This window comes from Thunnus thynnus, chromosome 13 (genome assembly GCF_963924715.1).
Source record: "Thunnus thynnus chromosome 13, fThuThy2.1, whole genome shotgun sequence".
NCBI classification, from domain to species: Eukaryota; Metazoa; Chordata; class Actinopteri; order Scombriformes; family Scombridae; genus Thunnus; species Thunnus thynnus.
The window spans coordinates 2,177,306-2,199,658 of NC_089529.1; the positions used below are offsets into that span (position 1 = coordinate 2,177,306).

The 22,353-nt window shown below is 38.4% G+C and overlaps 1 protein-coding gene across 2 annotated transcripts in view; it reads left to right on the forward strand.

Moving 5' to 3' along the window:
- The window catches only part of ntm (neurotrimin), a 447,933-nt gene that overhangs the window by 177,990 nt on the left and 247,590 nt on the right, over positions 1-22,353 (forward strand). The window contains exon 1 of one of the 2 annotated variants that reach the window (XM_067607287.1): positions 19,158-19,254. The exons of the other annotated variant lie outside the window; for it this stretch is intronic. The gene's annotated coding sequence lies outside the window, so the exon portion shown is untranslated. Of the gene's footprint in view, positions 1-19,157; positions 19,255-22,353 lie in introns of those variants that run through there. 2 annotated transcript variants of the gene reach the window in all.

Sequence of the window (22,353 nt, forward strand, 5' to 3'; positions counted from 1 at the left end):
TTATAGCTGCTTCACAATAAAAGCTGATGGTTCACTGGTGGAAAGGTTTTAATGTGAAGCAGCAGCAGTAGGAAGTGTTTATTTGCATCAGCAGTAATTTAGCACAGCTCTGATATGGCTGAAAGCAATCAGTTAACAGAACAAACAAGAACAAAGGAGTGAAGCTAAACTCAAAACCATAGGATTCAGGTAGAAGCTACAGAGGAACAGAAAGATGAACACAGAAAGACTTTTACAACAGTTCTGTTCCCCGTAGTCTAGTAAGTCCACACCTGTTCAGTAGAAGACTGTGGGGGGGGGGGGGGGGGGGGGGGGGGTGTGACTGCCACAGGCCTGAAAGCCTGGCTTAGCAATATGAAGTTAATTACCAGTAAATTCATTCATTCATTTAATTCATTCATTCATTAACGGTGTCCATTGTTAGGGTGACATAAAGAAACAAACAGATGTACAGAATGGCCAGCGAGCCTTTCCTAATGCTGGTGCATCAGTTGCAAACACATCAACAATGTCCCACAAATCATGTCAAACACAGCTGGTGTGACCAACATAGGCAAAGACTACAAGTAGCCCCTCACCAACACTAAGGTTTACACACAGAGCTGAATCTACACCTGTCCATAAATTGTATATATGATGAGTAGTTGAGGAAGGGGTAGGAATAAATATATTTAATTTGTTTTCTTTATGAGAATTTGTTTATTGAGTTTGTTGTATAGGTTTATTTTTAATGTAATTTTATTGTTATTCTTGATTTGTTTTTATCTTTTTTTTAATTATTTTTACATGTTCAAAATACAAATTAACTAACTCACAGTCTTATTTAGAGGTTATCAGTGGGATACATTACAGAGCTATTACGTTGAATTGCATCACACAATATTGCAAGGTGTTTGTGATATTCTCTTGACCCCCTGTATGTGGAAATGTGTTTCCTTGGATGACAAGAGAATAATGATGCCATCGTCTGAAGCTGATTAGCGTAACAACACAGACTCTGTTGCTTTTAATCTTACAGCACTGGAACAGTTGTATGAGATATGGGATAAGAAATTAGCTGTAATGAACCCAGGTAATTTTCTGTGGGCTTGGGAAATAAATGGAGATGTGTGATAAGATCCACAAGCTTGCAATCAAGCCTTAATTAAGTATAATAATTAATATTAGACTTTCTGAATAGTATGTGTGAAAAACATTTTCAAATATTTATGATACAGTTTGTGCTGTCATGTATGTCATATACTGGATACTTATGTTTATTGTTCATATATTGAATGAAATACTTCCGAACAGACTAATGTGTGGTATGTTTGGATTTGCATACGTTCTTTTCTTTTCTTTTCTATGCATATTCATGACTTAGATTTGATACATATTACATTAAAGGTGTCATTAATATTCATATAATATACCTCTGCCAAACCACAAAGAGCTGGGGTGTTTCATAAAGCAAGATTACCAGTTCAACCAGGCTTATTTAAGTAAATCAGGCTTATTTTCAGGAAATTCAGTGTCATAATGGACGTTGAAATTAGTCTGATTTAGTCACCATGGAAACGTATCCCTCCACATAGGCCTGGTCCTGGTCAGGCTTAGCTTCACTTCATGCTGGACCAAAGTTTCAATCAGTCTGTCTGATTGAAGTTCAGTGTTTTCTCCAGAATTCCTCCCCTACATTTTCTCTTAAAGTACATGTAGAGCAATAATAAATATGTGTTCTGAGTTTGTCACATCACAGAAAAATGTGTTATTAGTCACCCAGCCAAATTTGAATGATAAATTTGCCAAGTATATAGAATTAGGTTTAGGTAGGTCGAAAAATGAGTTAACAACGTTCATACCAAACTCCTGTATAAAGATACACAATTTAAAATAGGCTTGTTTGTGGGTCTAAGGCAAGCAAGTTAAGAGCCACTGTTTAATTTGGCACATATTTTGTTGGTAAATGTGGACTTGTTGCAGTAAAAATGCAGTAAAAAATCCATCACCAATCATCATTTTTTTTCAATGGAATTTGGTGCACTTAACGTTTTCTCTGCTAAAAAAGTGGCTTCATTATGGCCATCACCCTTGGAGCAACTGCCTCTCATGCCGTGCTTTTTTGTGAAGTGCTGCTTGGTAAATACTCTCCTTCTGACCAGGGACCTCTTAACCGCACAGCCGACCTGAAGCTGAAGCTGCTGACGGCTCCATCCGTCAACGAACGCTTCAGCTGGGTTTAAAATAACTCCTTGAGCGCTGACGTTGACTGAAAAGGGCCCCATTCACCAGTAACAGCAGATTATCTGAAGTGAATCCCAGTTATCTTCGATGAAAATTTTTAAGCGTTTATATAGTTGGGGAGGGGTCATGCTAGTAACACCTCTACATCATAGAACCACCATTTCAGGCCCACCCAAAAAATCCTGAACACAGAAATGGTGAAAAACAGTTTAACGCTCTAACTCCGCAATTCAGTACAACATAGTTCACATTCTTTTCACGTTTTCAGCAATTATTTCTTCCCATGTGTAATGTGTTAAATGTGTTAAAATCTTTTTTTCTAGTAGCTTGAAAAATGTGCTTTTTAATGCACTGCACTTAAAAAAAACTAACTTTGATTCATGGCTGTCGCCTCATGAGAAGCATTTTCACCATTTCTTCTCTCTTTGAATTCCACTAATATAAAATATAAGAAATAGACACAATTAGACACAGGCAGACAGTCTGTCTCAAGGATTTTTTATAGTTTATTCATACCCAGTAGCAAACTGCAACTGAGCTTTAGTTTCAAGGAAATGCAAATTATCTCGTTTTCTTGCTGATGAGGCTGGAGTTGTATTCGATTCCTCAAAAGTGTTTCTGTCTCGTTACATCCTCTACATATTGTAAATTAAGTTTCAGCCCTCACGATACAAAGAAAGTTCACATTACTTGCACTGGACTTGAACCTACATGACTTGATACATACAATCATAAAAAACATTTATTTTTGCAACTTTGTCTACTTTTTCCTTATTTTTCTTCTATAACATTGATAATCTTTTGGATAGTTGACACATTGTCTGTCATGTGATTATAGAAATATAATAATATTCCTTCTTGTTTGTTAGGCTCATTTGAAACTGTCTTTTCACAATAAGCACTGTTTTTCTGAGCCAGGCCTCAGCTAAAGCAGTTAAACCTTCCAGATAAGAAAACAATGATAATGTACAGTAACATGAAAGTGAGGATATGTGTCCAGTTCAAATAAACTAAATGATCTGACTGTGTGTCTTATAACCTGGGCTTCAGGTCAGAGCAGTGCTAATGTGTCTGGTTCCACTTCATTGTTTTCCAACCTGGCATGCAGGGTGATTGTGAAAACATCAAGAGTGTCATTGCCTCACTTTCTCCACGTCCATTCTCCTTTTTGCCTTTTCACAGTGAAATGAAGAGAACTCATATGAGAGGCGCTCTCCTTGAAAAAAAAAAAGATGGGGTCAACAAGGCTGTCTTTGTGTGCGACAGGAAATGACACGCAACACTTCTTGTGCACTTTAAAGATGCATTAAGTAATGCATGACTTCTATCGACCTCTGTCAGCAAACAGTAGGAACTGCAGCCGCTCTGATGGGTCTCTGGTGCACAAACCACCACTCCCAAGCAGCTGAAAATGCAGGAGCTGTTTTTTCTTTCTTTTTGCACTCAAAGCAGAGCACAGGCTGGAAAGTCAGTTTAGAAAGGCGGAGATCTCTGGATATGTAATAGATGAATCAGTGGTAGAAGGGGAACAACAGGTTATGGAGAGCACTTTGCTTGTGTCAGTAGCTCAACTTTATCTCTGGGGAACACTCCCAACTCCCGGAGTGATGTCCAAATAAGGAAATGTGCGTCATGTAGCGGGTGGATGTGACTCCCCTCGTTGAGACCTGCTGATAGACGTAATAACGGAGCAGAAGAGAGACACTGAGAGAGCGATGTAACCGACCTGCATGCTGGTATATAACATGTTTTTGTTTTCCTTCCCGAAAACAAATAATTTAAAAAGTATTTGTACAAAATAAATGTTCCCACTATTTGTGCTTTGCGAATAACGTCTTTGTATTGGGGCGCACCCCTAGTTGATGTGTTAGCATAGACCGTAGCTTGTTGAATATGTTCTGGTAGTGATTCTGAGGCTTATTCAAGCCTCTTCAAAAGAAATTCAAAGTAGTTGGCTAAATTATGCCTTGGCAGTTAGTGTAAGTATTTCTGCTACGGGGGACTGGTCACAAAGTAACCTAATGCAGCACTGTGTGCAGAGAATAAGAATATGTGAGTGTGTCACCCTGAGTCTTTACTGTTCTTGTTTGTTTGTTTTTTTTACTGCAGATCAAATGAATGTCAGCAGTAAAAAAAAATTTGTTCTCAAGCAAGCCAGCATGAAATACAGATATAACTAAACCCCACTCCATGCAGATAAGTGATGTGAAGCAACCCTGCCTGCAATTATGACCCTCAAAGTTTAGCTCTCTGTGGCGCAAAGTTGACTGAATTCCAATGAATCATGCAGCTAATGTGTGTGAAAGCAGGATAATTAGGAGAGTCCGGGCAGTAGTGAGTTAGCAAATCTGTCTCTTTTGACTTATTAAGCCAGGTCAGTGCATCAATTGACTGAAAATGAGCTTTTCATCCATGCCATAACGTGACAAGGACGTGATAAGGTGCTCTAATTTCAGGGCAGAAATGCAGGAAGCTTTTTTTTTTTTTTTTTACCTGTATTTGCATGGGGGCCAGGTTGTCAGAATGTAGTATACTGGGTACTGCTATTGGCTGAAAAAGTTAATTTGGAGTTTGAAATGGAAGATTATACTCTTATGTTTATTGTTTTAAGATTATGTTAATCTGTCTTATGTTTTACTGTCAACAATATATTACTTTGTCTTCTCTGCCTCTCGTGTGAGCATGTTCCACTGCTGGTTCCTGACAAATGTGGATAAGTTAACAAAAGCGAGCTGTGGGATTTGGCTTCAACTTTTGCTTCTCAGTAGACAGAGGCAGAGAAGGAAACCCCCTAAGGAAGGAAGATAGATAAAGCTATGAATAAATAGAAGGAACAATGTGCAATGATTATAAGGCACTTATTAGGATGACAAATATGAGATGTTCTGTGACACATGCTTGTGTGTGTTGAACCACATGACAGATCTCTTAGCCCAATGAACTCAGAGGTCCATTTGCAAATGATTGACTAAATATTGCAATAAAACTCTGAAAGACAACTTCTTGTCTGTGAATTCATCTCTAAATTTCTGTGAGAGGTATTTTGTAGTTTTGTCAAAAGCTTGTTGTAACGTTAATGAATGGTTTTGACTGAAAATATAGGATGTATTAGAGTGTATCAGCATGATTCACATTGCACTGAAAGCCAGATAATCCTTGACGAATGTTTGCAAGGTATTTGTCTAAAGGCTGCAACTGTGGAGTCATTGACAAATACTGCTTACTAAGTCAGATTTGAAACCAGTTGTAACTTTCATTTCAATCATCTACCAATTAACACTGCTCAATATCAATGTGCAATGTTGTGTAAGTTTTCAATTAATATCAGAAGCACAACATTTCCCCGACTGTATAATTACCAGTGAAATTAGCCTGACAATATGTAGCTATGACATACTGTAAAGAGGTTTGTGCTAACCATTTTGAAAGTGTTCACTCCATAATAGAAGATGATGAAAAACCCACTATGAACACCTTTGCCTTACACCATATGTACCACTGAACAAAATTAGTACATTTTAGACTGTGCTGTGCAGTCTTTTTGTATTTGTGCTAAACTAAAGCCCCTGTCCATTAAACCAAATCAACCAAGAAAGGAGAAAAAACAAACTTCATTCTGTCCTTGAATTGACCCTGTGACAATTTTGTCCTGCTAGATTCACTCTCTGAGTAGTTTTTATTAAAAAAGTAAGTTGCTTTTTGAGCTTTTAATTTACAAAGATAAACAAAGATCTCAAAGTGCTGTGTGACCTTGTTGGAATGGTTAAATTCAAAAGATCAATTTAGCTGCAGGGCTATGACTTGAAAAAGCCCACATTTGCCCGACTGAGATGGGAGAACAGCACACTGAGCAGTTAAAGCTCTGAATATACGGAAGCACAGATTGCAGGCATGTTGGTACCCTCTTTGTGAAATTGACTTTTAATTCGTAATGAGCAATTGCATATTAAAGCACTAATAGCCTCTAATAGAAGTTAATTTTTTTTCCCCTGGGGACATGATATTAAGCAGCATCAAATATTATGGTGGAACAGGATTGAAAGGATAATATCAAAAGATTCTTGAACGTTCTAATTGTTTGATTTAATCTGCCACTGCAGTAGCGAGATGCTTTTGACTTAAAGGATTATGGGTAGCTGTGACTTCACTTTGAGACACCCACAGACGACAGCTTAAGACAATTCACTGCAGGATCTGAAAGGCTGGTATGAGGTCAAATTTAGACTGCTAGGGTGTTGGCTAATTGAATGCACTCAATTACAATAGTAGTATAATTGCCTGAAAAAAGTACAGTAGATCTAGCATGAATAAAAAATTTGCCAGAGGGAAGCAGAATGAACTGTGTCTGAGCTAAAGGAAGATATTCTCCAGCAGTCTGAGCACTGTCTCATTCTGCCTGTACATCACAATAAACACAGACAATGCTGCAGCTTCCTGCCTTTGTACATCAATAGCGTTTTAGTCTAATGCGACTTGTCATCGGCATTTCTCAGCGTCTGTGTTTCTCTCAATGAGGGAAATAACTCAAATATGATAGGCTTATTCAGTTACTTGATTGTCAAAGTCACCTTGTGCATTGGTCTTTCTGAAGGGAAATGATATTGTATTATTTTATCAAATAAAATATGAGTTGACGTTAAAGTTGCGGATCAGGAGATTAAACAACGACGTCCTGGGTTGCAGTGTTTTTACTGTAATGTAATGGATGCCATGAGGTACTTATTTGTTACACTGTAAACTATAAAATCATTTTTGTGCTTAAAACACATCACTTGTTCACACATACAGAAGGAAATTAAAAAAAAAAAAGTTTACTCCCATGAATTTTTCTTCAACAGTCAGTGGTACGGAGCTCATACACTAGCCACTATCAGCTGAATGGACTCATCCTTCATATTAAAGGTTCGTATTATTCCCTAACTGGCTAATAAGTTAGCTTGACATTTATTCCGTGCATTAATCACCTGCAGTGGATGTTCCAGTCAGTTTAACCTTGGCTGTGAGGAGAACAGAGGGAACTCTTGTGTGTAGTTCACTTACGTTCCTGAACAAATGATGTGATTGGCAAAAGGCTGCTCACTGGATGCTCACTCGAGGATCGGTGGGTGTGTTCTCACTGGGTTATTTGCTGATTTCAGTTTGTACTATGTGATTATTCAAAATGCAGCCTAGACAAAAGACACAACAAACATGACCCCCCCCCCCCCCCCAGATAGTTATCAAATTAAGCAAAAACATACAGTCTTGCTTTGCTCTTCTTGGATGGAATGCCTGGATTTCAAATTTTACTTGAAAGCTGATTGGAACTGAATACTGAACTGGGTGAATATTAACATGGATTTTGTGACATAAGAGAATGGAAAAGGTATTCTGTTGAGTAGCCAATAAGTCCTGCTTTTCTATCAGTTCATGAACATGAACATGTTTATGCTACAGAAAATGTTAATCATCACATGACAGCGACTTAATGACAAACTTGTTTTGGTGATGCTCATCATAGATCAATTTCAGCAATTTCTGGTCTGTTCAACAAACAGACCAGAAGGTGTAAAAAAATTCTAGGTCCTGTAAGTTTGAAGGACATAGAAAGGCACGTAGAGATAAAAGCCCAGATATTTAGTATCTAAGGGAAAAGTAATTGTGAACATTGCATGTATATAACCCTGTATTCTACTCTCAAGCCCTAAAGTTGATAAAAAAAACCATTATTTTAATCATCTTGCCCCAAAATCTGCCCTGGATATACCTGAAACTGATAAGCTCAAAGCAAATTCCTAATCTGAATTCACGCAGAAGACCTTTATACTTCTTCTACTGACTGGAGCTATAAGGAATCAAAGCGGGAAAGATACCTGTCATCATTTAACCTTTCATCTAGAGATTTGCTTGACTGACTGCAAATGGTTTGTGAAACTCAACCTGAGTCTGTTATGAACTGCTTTGAATTCCCATGAGACTGAACACTTTTATTTATAGCTCAGATCCCCCTAATTCAGGGAATGATATACTTTCATTTGAATTTCAATGTGTAAACTCTAAGAATGATATAGTGACAAAAAGCTAACGCAGCTCTGGAAATTCAAACATCATCTGACACGAATATTAGAAGTATAAAGCATATGCATATTGCTCCATTTCTCACTTAAAACCTAAGCTTTCTTTTTATGCACATAGTTTAAACTGAAAAGGTGGCTTTTTCTCATGGTGTCTTTTTTAAATACCATTAATATGCAGAAAAGAAATTCCAGCTTGCTCCAAAAAGATCTGAAGGTGCGATTGAAAGTATCAGCTAAAAATTGTACCTTACACATGTACATTTTTATTCTGGTTGGTTATTTTGGCAAATCCTTGTAAAGTTGCACCTTCCAACTAACATTAAACATTGTTGTGTTTTCCTGTCCGTTCACACACACCCATCAATTTTCAGTGTCCCCAATAAAGGGAGCCCGAGCATTTAATGTCTTTTCATTAAAAAGATGGAAGCCAAGCCGTTGACCTTTAACAAGACAAATATTCCATCCCCAATTACACAAATATGAAAATGGCCAAGTGGTCCAGTGCCCATTTTCAACACACTACCCACCCACCCAAAAGAGAAAATAAAGCAAAAAAAAAGAAAATAAATGCTCACTGATGACGTACTCGGGAAGCCTCATGTCCCGTTATGACAAATTACCGTGCAAGAAAAGGCTCATGAGGCTGAACCCGCCACTCGGTTAAGCATGTGACTCCCTGTCACCTTAAGAAAAAACTGTTATTTCCTCTTTCACATTGTGAGACTCAGTGCGAGATGAAGTGGTTCGGATGTTGATGATATCAGCCATAGGTGCATTCAAGCGCCAACATGTACTAAATCAGGCATAAAATTAATTTCCAGACTGTGTTTCAACAGGGGCCTGTGTAATAAAGCCAATACTCATTGTAGTCGGGATCTGTCATCTGCTGCGGGGATCTGTCACTTGATTTGTCTTTCAGAATCGGCTGCCGTTGTTGTACATCTCCATCAGAGAGGTTCTCCTTTTGATGCACACGTGTGGTTGTAACGACGAGGTGTGTGTGTGTGTGTGTGTGTGTGTGTGTGTGTGTTGCACTGCAGGTCGGCCAGATTGCTGCAGGACTATGTCTCAGCATCCATATGCTCCTTTATTTGTTCCTGCATCCAGTATCACATACACTGCTGATCAGATTCCAGCATTTCAATCAGTGTAAAATGCATTAATGCTAAAGATTATTATGGCAGCTATTTTACATTTAGTTCTTTGAGTTTTGGCCTAGAGCCACAACTGACTTCATGACTTCAATAAAAAATCTATTATTAAGACAGTTAGAAATCAGTTTTCTGTTTGATTTCTAAAGAATGAATCCTTTGCATATTTATTTGCATACATTTTTAGTAGCAGTTGGCAAAACATTTTAATCTACACAGTAAAAATCACTGGGTCAAAATGTACCCAATTTTGGTCATTATAGCACCAACACAATACTGGGTAGCTATGAATAGAAAACCACCCAGACAAAGGCTTGTTTTGACCCAGTTTAGCATCATTTTGTAATATTCAGTGTCTAACACTGGCTCATAATCAACATATTTTAGTTTAGATAAATAACCCAACAATGAAATAAAACACTGACACTGGGTCAAAACAACAGCTTTGTATTTAGTTAACTCAGTATTGTGTCTGTGCTATATTAAGCTAAACTGAGTCAAAATGTTCCGGTGATTTTTAGTGTGCAGCTTTAGTTACTGATGTATTAATTCAGATGCTCAAACTACAATTTGGATTGGCGACACATAGAGACATTGTATGATCTCAGAAATTGGTCACAGCACAGGAAATTTGTTTGCAGCAGCGGCAGAGAGCTCTCGTAAGTGATGAAAGAACGAGCGAGACTGAAAGTGCTGTGTCCTCCCAGCAGAACGTCTTCAGTTTGCTGTGATGGGAGAGGTCAAGATAAAGATGGGAAACGATGTATGTATTTTCATCTCATCTTTTTATTTTATTTTATTTTTTTTTTTGTACTAACATAATATGATGAGATTTTGTCAGCTTGTATTTCCACACATCCATTGTTGTCTCATCTTTATCAACAACGCTGACATTGAGATGGAGTCGCAGTTTTTCATTTTCTAACATCCATTTCATCTTGTCAGTGTCTCATTTTAGTCAAAGAGAAATGCTTGATGCACATAATGTGTCACAATAAATGTCAGAGAAATGAACACTGGTGTAAGGAGGCCACTGCAGTTTAGGCTTTAAAGAAGCTGTCTGTTACTCATTGAGAGCTACATCGTTCACACGAGGGCCGACTAATTTGCTGTTGTTTTCTTTAAGTGGCTGTAATTACAAGGATTTGATGGAGAACAAATTGGCCGAGTGCAATTCACTTAAACCAACCAAATTGTTCAGATTCATATTTTTATGAAGTAATTTTATTTAATGGTTAGAATAGCTCCCCCAATCATTCAAGAATGGTTGTTTTTAGCAGGCCTGAACATTTAACTGCAACTGCCAGAGCTCTCTGTCACTCTCATCACTCATCTCTTTCCCCTCTCTGCTGTTTATCCTCCCTCCTTCTCCTCATCCATTCCTCCATCTAAACTGTCTCTCAACCTACAGTACCTGCCTTCTCCCTGTCTCAAAGTCTAATATTTCACAGCTGTCAAAGCCCTTTTAGACTGAGCCTGAATAGCATGAGTAATTAGCAGACCTTATTAGAAGTCCTTATCTCTACTCTTTCTGCCCTTTTTGGGCCCTTAAGTGGCATTTGTTAATGGGCACACTCCCCAGAACTACCAACAACAACCATCTTTAATTCGACAGCTACACCTTTGTAGCAAAATGTGTTGCTCATACACACGTGTTCATACACTTGCAAAGAGGGGCATTGTGACAGGGATTCAAAACTCAGATTCATGTTTGCTTAGCATTGCTCCTATGTGTAACAGTGTTAGTCCAAAGTGTTTTGGTGTGCAGTATTTTAAAGTGGAGTCTCCTCACCTGAAATAAAGAGCACCTCTGCTAACATCAGAAGGAATTAATACATTTTTATGAAATATAAAATAAGCCTCGTTAACCCTCAGGAAAAATGAGCAGTGGCGCTTCAGCACACAGAGGACCATGTGTTTAAAGAGTGAGGAGACTGTTTAAACTGTCATCTAATGATTGCATTGATGATGAGATGAGGTGCATCAGGATCTGTCTGATTCAGCTCAGCAAGTGACTGATTGATCACATCATATGTTCACTTTGCTGTAATTAATCAGAGCAGCATGTTGCAATGTTGAGGAAATGAAAACCTTTTTTTAATGTGACAAGTAGATCCATAGACCTTTCTTACATTTTGTCTAGCAGGACTGGCACGGGTGTAACTCATGACATTAAAGGTAGAGTCAGTCATTCTGTAGAAAGACTGTTGATATCTGAACTAGACACCTAAACAAATACACCCCTCCCTTCATGCTCCTTCAGAAGCTCCACCCCCCGAATTCATGGGCGTTCATGGCCATGGCAACGACCAAAAGAGAAATATGTCGGGATACAAAGCGATACATGAGCTTTAGAGTCGCTTCTGTTCCTCTCACACATTATCACGAGCGGAAAAAAAATTTAATCTCATGTGAGCACAACAGTCCATCCACACTCTCCGCCTCTCTGCAGCCTCCACACTTCTCATTGGACCTGCATTCAGCGTCTCTATCTGCCGGAGCTGTCTTCTGTCAGCTGCAGCTCCTGGAGAGCTGAGAGGACAGCGGCCGGACAAACTGCCTTCACCAGGCTGACTGACAGCAGAAATTTACTGAACCAAAATAGTTTGCATGTTGGCTCCACAGGAAGGATTGATACATTTACTAAAATGAAAGTGTATCTGTTCCATGAGGAAACACTTTCTGTGAATTGGCCACAGTCTTTCTCTCTCCTGTTTGCCAGCCCATCCCCACCATTCAACTTCCCTCTGTCCTGTGCACGAGTATGAACACCCCCTGCTGCTGATTGTCTGGTATGGTTTGTTTACAACGGACAGCTAGCAGACCATGAGGAGATATTCTCTGAATTTGACAGAAAGTGTATTGGAGTAGAATTGCTGACTCTGCTTTTAATGATGGTTCTGCTCCATTTACTGTGAGTGTGCCAGCAAGCACAATACCAAGACCTGGCACCGACACACTGAAATTGGGTCTAGCCATTATGATAAAGTGTCCAGCATGAGAAAGGTCTGCTGAAAACTTAAATCACCTAACATCACAATCTTTGCACCACAAGCTTCATCTGTTTCTTTTTTTTCCAGGTCAAAATCATAACGGCTTTTAGACAAAGTGATCAGATGCTGCTCCTTCACACAGCTGGTGATAATGTGATCATCCATGTCTTGAATTTTAAAGTGTGTAGAAAGACTGGTACAATGTCCTACCTGATGCAAACAGCAGCACCAACTGTCTGCTCTACACTCTCAGCATCTAGCTGCACTCTCTGCTTTATAAGCAGCTGCCACTGTTATGTTTCCATTCCCTCACCTTAGAGCTGCAGAGCAAGTGTAATGCAGCTACACTACAATGTCTAGCCATTGTAATTTCATCCTGGTAATTATTTTATATGCCTGAATTACTTGAAGTGTTTAGGATGAGATCTGTAACACATGTTATTATAGTCTGTAGACTGTCTACACATTTACCCATAGCTTTATAGAGACATATGGTCCAAGCATGAACAATATTTACTCTAGTGGGTTAATGTCAACAAAGAGCAGATGGGGGAATTTAAAACGCTGGTTCAATGCACATGATATAGCATCCACTCATGGGCTACCATACCATGTGTGTGGGAATGTCATATCCTAAGCTGCCATTGTCATTATCTTATGTGCATTGTTGTGACCCACAACATTTCTTTAACTGAGCAGTAAGGGTTTTTTCTGACCCTACAAATTTCCTCTCTGCAAACTGTATCACCTTTATGACTGTAATGCATTCAGACAGTTAGAGAATATAATTTGTTATGTAATCATCAACAGGTGACCTCGGCGATATGAACAGTAAAAAATGCACTCGAGACTCGTTGGTAACAATAGAATCAGCTATGGCAAATACATATATAAATAAATATAATAATCAAACACTGTAATTATGTGACAGAGCTGCATTTGTTAATATTGTCTGCATGATAATACCTTTACATCTGACTCACCTCATCACAGTCCGCTCCCCACTGATTAAGTGAAACAGCAGAAGGTGGGAAGGTTTTTTTTCCCCTGTACACATTCGACAAAACCGTCAAGTAGTCGAGGAGTGCTTCTATAATCTGGCAATTTCAAGGACCCAGCCAACAGTGTATTTGACTTTTGAGTCCTTATATCAGGATGATTTCCAGTTTCCATCACAACAATGCAGGTTGAATTGGAGAGTTTGATTTAATCTCAAAGAGCAAAAAAATCAAGCCGACTAAAGATAAGAAATGAGTGTTGTTCATTCTTTCAGCTCTGTCTCCACCAAATCAATGGATCAGTGATTGACTGTAGATGTGATAATTTATGCTCGAGTGTGGCTCGATCCAAAGCAGGCACTACTTTCCAAGCGTGCAATCTGAATTTTTATTAATTTAATTTATTGTGCTCATCATGATTTTTGTTCAGACAACAGTGTCGCCACAGCCTTTTGTAGACAGAAATGAACCTGTAGTTTTAAAGCAGTGCCACATTGGTTTCAAAAGTCACCTGTGCAGTGTGACTGAGGAAAACTGTTTATTGCAGCACATTGAAGCTGCACCACTATAAATGTTAAAAATAGCAATACACACACACACACACGCACACACACAACACTACAAAGCTGCAGGGTTGCCTGGAGCATGACCCCATGACGGATTAGGTAACCATTACAATTCTAGCTAGTGTGAGTGTATGTGTATACCACAGACAGGCTTGTGCAGACATTGCTCAGGCAAATACACAAAACTCTAAAAAAAAAAAAAAAAAAAAAGATAAAATAAGAGCTCATGCTGAGAACAGATAAAGTCAAGGGGGTGAATAACATTTCAATCTATTGTGAAATCAACTTATCCTCATGGCAAAGTCTTAGCCTCACAAAGCCGAAGAATATATCTCAGAAGCTCGGATAAGATTAAGTCAGAAATAAGGAAGCCTATAGGGGACTATATTAAAATGATAATGTAAACTTGAAAATGAAAATGTAATTCCACAATAGCATTATAATTTTCCACATAGGTATGTGTTATTTGAGTAAAAATGAAAATGAAATAATCCAATTTGCATTTTCATTTTCACATACCATATTAAAATGAAAATGGAAAAGCTGTTTGACATGTAATTTTCAAAGTCATACCCTGCTGTACTGTGGACAATATTCAAATGCAATAAGCGAAACAGCGCCCCCAGTTTATTGCATTTACATTTACATGTTACTTTGCTCTTTTGGGGTCAAAATGAAAATGATAATGCAATCTGTCAGTCCTCTCATCAAGGTGGGTCTTCAGTTATGATGTCAGTCATTCTCTGTTGGTGGGACACTATAATGCAACTCCAAACAGCCTGCAGCCTTGGAGATGGGTCCAACTGCAGCCAGTTAAACTTTCACTTATTCCACCTTAGCATTCTACCAAAATCTGTCTCTGAACAAATCTGAGTTGAGAAATAAGCAATCCGCTGGCTGAATCTTCACTCATATCAGATCTACCAGGCCTAATTTAAAAGTTTGTTCCGACTTTCGTAAGGCAAGGGCACTACTGTCAAGCTGCACAGAGCAGATCAAGCCAGGCAAGAAGTCAGACACAAGAACAACCGCTACAGACTGAAAGACAGAGTGGTCGGCCAAGGATGCCAGTGTCCTTGGGGAGTTTAAGAGGTTAAAGAGAGAGTTGTTGCTTTGAGGGAGGAGAAAGGAAAGAGGATGTCTGTGTAGCTGTGTGCATGTGATCATGCCTCGATTTGTTGTGTTGAGACTTCTTGAGTTAAAGCAGATTAAGCTATGTTTGATTGTTTTTATATATGTATTTATTTATGTATTTATTGAAGCACCTGTTTTGGTTTCACTATTTTGGAATTGAATAAATCAAGTCATTGAACAAGTGTGAGTCTGCCTCCTAACACCTTCTTTAACACTCTGGCTAAGCTTCCCCACCTGGAAAAGTCCCAAACTCCCTAAAAAGGGTTAGTACTGCAAATCTATAGCATGTGATGCCTGATTCTAAAACATTCTGCCGGATCTATTTTCTTCAAAAAACTAATTTTGTTGGATAGTTAAGGAGAAATATGTAAATGTTTAAATCAAGCATTAAGTTGTAAACACTCACATGTTATCACCTTTTGAGCTGTTATGACAAGCTTGTTAGCAAAGTTGCTTATTCCCCATCCAACCACTAGGAAACAACATTGGCATTCACTGGAAGTCATGTGTCTGGCAACCTGACATCCAGTATTCACATCAGTACAGTTGAGGGGTGTGAAACCAAAACAATAAACTAAAAGACACTGAAATGCTCTAAAATACTGAGGGTTGAGTAATAGCAACCTCTTTCACATTTGATCCATTGTTTATATAAAAATATGGATTAAAGCAGCTAATTTTTGGAAGCAGCCTAGCAAGGGGTGCATGATCTAATCAGGTGCAGAAAGAATTCCTGTCGATATCTGAGTGAACAATTAAACAGCATTGCTGGTGGAATTTTGTATTGGTACAGTATTTCATCAGTATCATTACATGGACACAAGTGCACAAGGATGGAGGATACAAGTCGCATTCAAATATCCAACAACATATCAATACACACAGCACAGCATTTACCACATAGTGCAAATGACTCAGGGGCAACAGATGGCTACTACGTGGTACCGGCTCGGCTTGATTTAACTTGCTTTTGGATTTCTGGATTTCGTTTTCCACTGCAGATCCCTCAATGAGGGTGGGGTTTGCAGGGATTACCATCGCTGATCGGTCAAACACAAATAGGGCGGCTGCTTCAACTTGTGTATAACTTAATTCATAAAACAAGGAAGTACTCTAGTATCGATGTGGTTCAGGACAAGGAGAGGACATTTCTCTGGGCCTGTTAACTAAACACCCCAAACCATAATGCCATCTACCAAAAGACAAACCCATTTCTCAAAACACTATTCCCCTGTTTTCACTCATGTGCTCATGTAGAAAGCACTGGCATTCAATATCATTAACTCAAGTCATCACAGCTGGAACCCAATTAACACGCAATTCCCCAGGTAGAAACGCTAAGAGTCAAAATTGTTCACAAACCAATCAGAACCTCAGGATAGATAACAGGGCCTTGAGTCAGTTCACTTGTTTTGGATCAATGGATCCACAAAGACCTGAAGCAGAATAAATGTGATTTATTTCTTAATGTACAAATTGTTTTTTTCATTGGTAAATACATGGAAATTATTTTACTGTATTCTATTTTCTTTATCAGTTGCATAATTTTAAAGTACATTTTATTTTACTACAGTACATTGAGGAATTAAACATTTTGAAAATGTGTACATGTGTGGTGTATTTATATTGTGTTCATCATGTAAAGAGGTTGTTCTGGGGGAAACGCATAAGCACCATTATTCATTGCAGTATCAGGTTTTTACAGTAGTGTTTTGAATGTATCTCACCAGTGTGTGATGGCTGTTTTGTGGTGTTGGTGTATTTGATGGCTTTTGTGTGATGACCGAAGGCAAACTCACTCAAAATGATTTTGAGTGAGTGGAGAGTTTGGTTTTGACATGGAAGTTTGTGAAGATGCATTTGTGTTTAGAGTTTTGGGAAATAGAGCATCATTTCAAGAAATTTGTCTTAGTAATCGAGAAAAACTGTAAAAGTAAAGTTAGGCTTTGTTGTCAGCTTCCTGACTCATTTTATAAAAAGATGAGAGAAAAAGAGAGAGATACCTATCTGGAACATTTATAAAAAAGAAAGTAAAAGCCAAAGTAGATTAGAATGTTATCTGGCCCTGAAAAGAGATTATAAATTGGCAGAATATCTCTTGACTGTCAGAGATAGAAAGCAGAGACAGATCCTAACCAAGTACAGGTTCAGTGAACACAAATTGGCAATCAAAAAGGACAACACGAAAAATCACAGCAACCGAAAGAAAACAGAATATGTGGTCACTGTTTGACAGGTGAAATTGAGACAGAGATGCACTTCCTCCTACAAACCATTCAATAAAATAAAGAACATTTACTTTAACAAGTTCAACTCTAACATTTTAGATTTCAAAGAGCTGAATGACCTTTCAAAATTAAAATTACTCCTAGGAGGAGGAGACAGGGCATATCTTCCTGTCCAATATGTATTAACATACCACAACCTGAGGGACAGTGCATGACCTAGACACACACACAATACATGCATAGGATATACTATATATATATATACACACACACATATACATATACATGTACACACACACGTATATATCTCAATCTTATGTTAACATCATTTTGTTTCATTGACTCCTGATGCTTTTGCAGTATTGTTGTTGTGACATTCATGCCAATAAAGCAAAATTGAATTTGAATTTGAATATAGCACGAGCAAGCTGAGAGCACGAGTGAGCGAGCACGAGAGAGCAGCGGTGGTCGAGCGAGCTAGAGAGTGTATAAAGAGAGGGCAGTAGTAAGAGCAAAGCCAGTGAATGAGAGAAAAAAAAACAACATTATTTTCTGATGGTTTCATGGCGGTTACATTCTAAAACACAAATAAATAACCGTCAAACACTCAACAGATGATTTACTGTGGAAACAAATGCTCTTATGGCAGGTTTGTGCAGGATGTCCTGTGTTGCACAAGTGATGATTCTAGTGATGATGATTTTCTCTGACCAGTCAGTGCTCTGCAGTGTTTTCACATCACCTTTTAGTATTGTTTCAGCTTGCTTGGAACCACAACGGAGGTGATACCAAAAAAAGTACCAGATACCATCCACAACTTTTGCTCGATGGCAAACCAAAAAATAGAGGAATAGAGTGGAGTTGAGTCAAGCCATACCAAGCGGTGGAAAAGCAGCTTAAGGAGCTCAGGAGTTCAGGGTCCATTTTGCAGTGGGGGGAAAAAAATTGGTGGAACAGTGGGGGGAAAAAAATGGTGGAATGTGATTTATAGCCTCCTAGAAGGTAATGGCTGGAACAGGTGGTGAGCTGAGTGAAAGGGATTCGAGATAATGTTCTTTGCTTTTTCTTTTTTTTTCACAGTTTTTCTTTGGGAGAGGGATTTTATAGATGGAAGGGAGGTGCCAATGATTTTGGATGACTTGTGTATTGACAATCTGCTGAAGTCTTTTGTGGGTTGATTGTCTGAACTGTTGTACCAGACTGTGGATGATGTCAGAATGATCTTGCACTATTTTGCTGTGTACAACAAGAAAACTGTCAGTCATCTGTTGTACAAAAAAAAAAAAAAAAAAGAGGCAAAGTCTGGGTCCCATCGTTAATCTCTGGCTGCTAAATGCAGGAAAATAAGGACAGCTGCATTCTGATCTGTGAAGCACAATCAAACATGTGTTGCATCCAGCACCTGCTTCATCCTGCTTATCTACTGTAATCCCTTTAATGCAACAGCAATAAAGAATTTCAATAGCTTGAAATGAAATGATTAACTTTACCTATGATATTATTGCCAATAAATGAATTCATGACCTTGACTGAAGTGTGGAGGACACATGGGATATTGCAACCTCCTGCTTGCTGCGTTGCATTTTAAACAAGCAAGCCACCACCTACAGTGCAGTTTATTCAGGCTCAAATAGCTGTGTCACATACCATCACATCCTGAATGATATTTCAATTTAATCAAATTGTGAGTCCCTTTTGGCCAGTCAGTGCCAAAGCGGCGCACAATGAACGAACGAATGAATCTGCTCCTCGTGCTAATGCAGCACACACTCTGAATCCGTGATGTAATTGTTTGTTTTTTTTTCTCTTTTCTCCCTCTCTCTCTAGGTAAGTGAAACAAATTGCTCAGACTGATTGAAAGTGGACTGCCTTGAGGTATCACATTCAACAGCACACCAAGCTCTGGTACAGTACCCAGCCTTCACACTGATGGAGCCTTTGCTTTTCTTAATTAGCACACACACACACACACTGACTGAAAATCAACTGGCTGAATGTTACACGGCTTTTTTTTGTATCGTCAAATCTTGATTACAATAGTAGGGTGGCTGTGAAAGTACTCCAGTGTTTGGAGAGGTTTTTGATGGGAGATTGCGCTATGAAGTGTGTTGCATTTGTCCTTTGTTGAAGTATTGATGCTTAAACAGTTTTCAGTAAATGACATAGGCTACATGTATGGAGTGCTTGGATTGGAACAAAATAGGTGCCAGCAGATTGAATCAATAGTTGCATGGAATTTAACTTTTATAGTATAGAAATTTTCTGGTACAACTACTACTATAGGTAAATTAATAAGAAGCATAAAGCAAGTGATTACTGGTAAAATAATAAAAAAAATCACAATTAGTATAAATATAAATAGCTACCACTTGTGTTTCACTATAAAACAACCGATCATATTTTTAATTTAATTTAACTCTAACTCTTAACATCTAATTAATGTATATATTTTTATTTACTCTTTCTCTTTTCCATAACATACACACATAGCAATCATGTCATATAAACACACACACACACAATGAGGGACATTGCATGTACAGTGAAACTTATTTCAACATAACAGATAATTAAGATCAGCCTATAACCCCTCTGACAACTTGCTGTTTAATTGTTCACTCTGACAACAATCTTTTTACGTGCTGTTTGTCCTCTAGGCACCTTTACGCCACTTTTTATTTTATCAGTGTAAAAAAAAAAATTTTTAAAGTAAAATTAATTGTTAAAATATATAATTTTGAATGCATTTGTTCAGGGAGTTTGCATAGATATGTTTTTGCAAAGAGGCTTCAACAAAAACAATTCAGAATATGTCATACATATGTGGCCTAAACAGTGATTAAAATGCCATTAAAGACAAGGTCAGAATGTTTGGGACTTTGTTTCCGACTGTGAAGGCAAATGAATTGTCATTGTCATAGTGTGCGACCATGAGGGAGGGGTGTGGCTCTGTCTTACCACTAGTGGTGCCGCCTATAGCCTCTGTATGATTTGCATTGTAACGAACAATTGAAGTCACAGCAGCCACTGAATTCAGTTAAGTTTATTTATTAGGTGACAGAGTTTTCTTGAAGTCAGAGTTGTCTGTGTTTTTTGCCATAGGCGCTGTTATATTTTTAGTCAGGAAGTTGTGCATACCTGGAGGGAGAGGCACACAATAAGATGTAGTGCTACTTATTTGTGCAAAAACAAGAAGTGATATGCAGGTGTGTGCACTTTTGAAAGCCTAATTTAGTTTTTCTAGAGTGTGAGACAAACAACATGAGACAGATAACACAAGATATGCCACAAAAATCAGAATTAAACAGAAATGCAATTATAAAATCATAAATCAAATTTGTAATACAATCGTGTAAAAGATTTCATTCAAGACACAACGTTAATGGCACCTTAAAACAACCTAAGAGCTGCTCAAAACCATAAAAATAACTAAGACTCATTCAAAACAACAACTTAATGAGACAAACACATCTAGATTCTAAAATACCCCAAAACATGGACAGCCAGAAGAAAGCTCACAGTTTCTGAAGCAATGAATTCACAGAGAGAGAGAACAAATTCAGTGTAAGGGCCAGTTTCACAAGATAGAATCACCCTCACAATTTGAACTGCATATGAACACTTACATTTTCATCTGTGTAATAATCATCTCAAATTGGGCCATTCTCTAATGGTTGAGACGCACTTTGCCAAAACATTTAGCAGCGCAAGTTGCCATAATCGTTTAATAATTTATCTTGTGATGGACAAAGTGTCACTTGAACTTCCTGCAGTAATGCTGAACCTCTTCATTATGATCAGGCTCTCTTCTTTTGTAGCCTTCTAACTGCTTTGCTTCAAATGACAACTGATTACTGCGTGTGTCTTCGCCACATCAACACAGTCATCTTTCAGTCGGCGTTGCAGCCGCTGGCTCTGAGGTGAAGTCCCCGCATTTGTGTTTGACTCCTTCTGGCTGCGTGTCATGCAGCATAATTGAGTTCAAATTGAATTTGAGCTACCAATCAGTGCAATTAATGAAGGATTGGAGTGTGTCTTGTGAGGGCACGGAGTAGACAAATCTTCCCAGTCCTCAGACATTAATACCTAAGCACCCATACAGTCACATGATGACTCTCCTCAGATTGGTCATGCTCATACTGATAGAGGAATGACTTGCTGTAGATCTGCTCATTATTTTCCACCAAATTGATTGCAGTCAATGCGTCTGCATCCTCTTTATTGTATTTGTTCAAAAAAAGCATTATTTTATTATTTAATGGTACTTCTATTTATATCTTGTAATTCTAGGAGGAAAAAAATAAGTAAATAATGAGTTTCAAAATGCTATAATGTAACTATGTGTAGATACAATGGAAACAATATTGTTACTTAAGGAACGATATTTGATAAGTTAAGCTGTTGAGGATTCATGTGTACTGTATTTGCATATTGACAGCAGTGGTGGTACAGTATGTGTGTGACAACCTGAAATAACTTATTTTTGTTCTAGTGAACAGTAATCAAGACTATAGTACTGGTTAACTAGTGATCAGTCAGCAACAGCTCTGTATCCAGCACTGACTGTGCTGCCACCTGGCCTGGTGCAGTATTTTCCTGAAATCTTTGTGTTTTTAATCCAGAAGGATATGATTTGAATATTCTGATGACATTTCATGCACTCCCGAGGCAGTATTTTCGTGGAGGCACAACGACTAGCACGAGCGGTGCTCTAACTGTTTGGTACTTTCCTGACCTTGAAACTCGCTTTGCTCGTCTGTGTGGTGTTTTGGTGATCAGTGCAAAGCGCACGGTGCACAGGTGGGAGAAGAAGTGCAGACAGATGGGAGGTTCATTCAAATGAAGCAGCACAAAGACAGTTATATTCTGGTTGAAATTTGGTCGTAGACGTTGCCCTGAGAACAGATGTCTCAGAACCACATTTATTTGTGGCGCAACATCAATCTGCTGCTGCTTTGGTGATTTTATCAACAGGATCAAACTAAATACTTGCTGCAGACATGC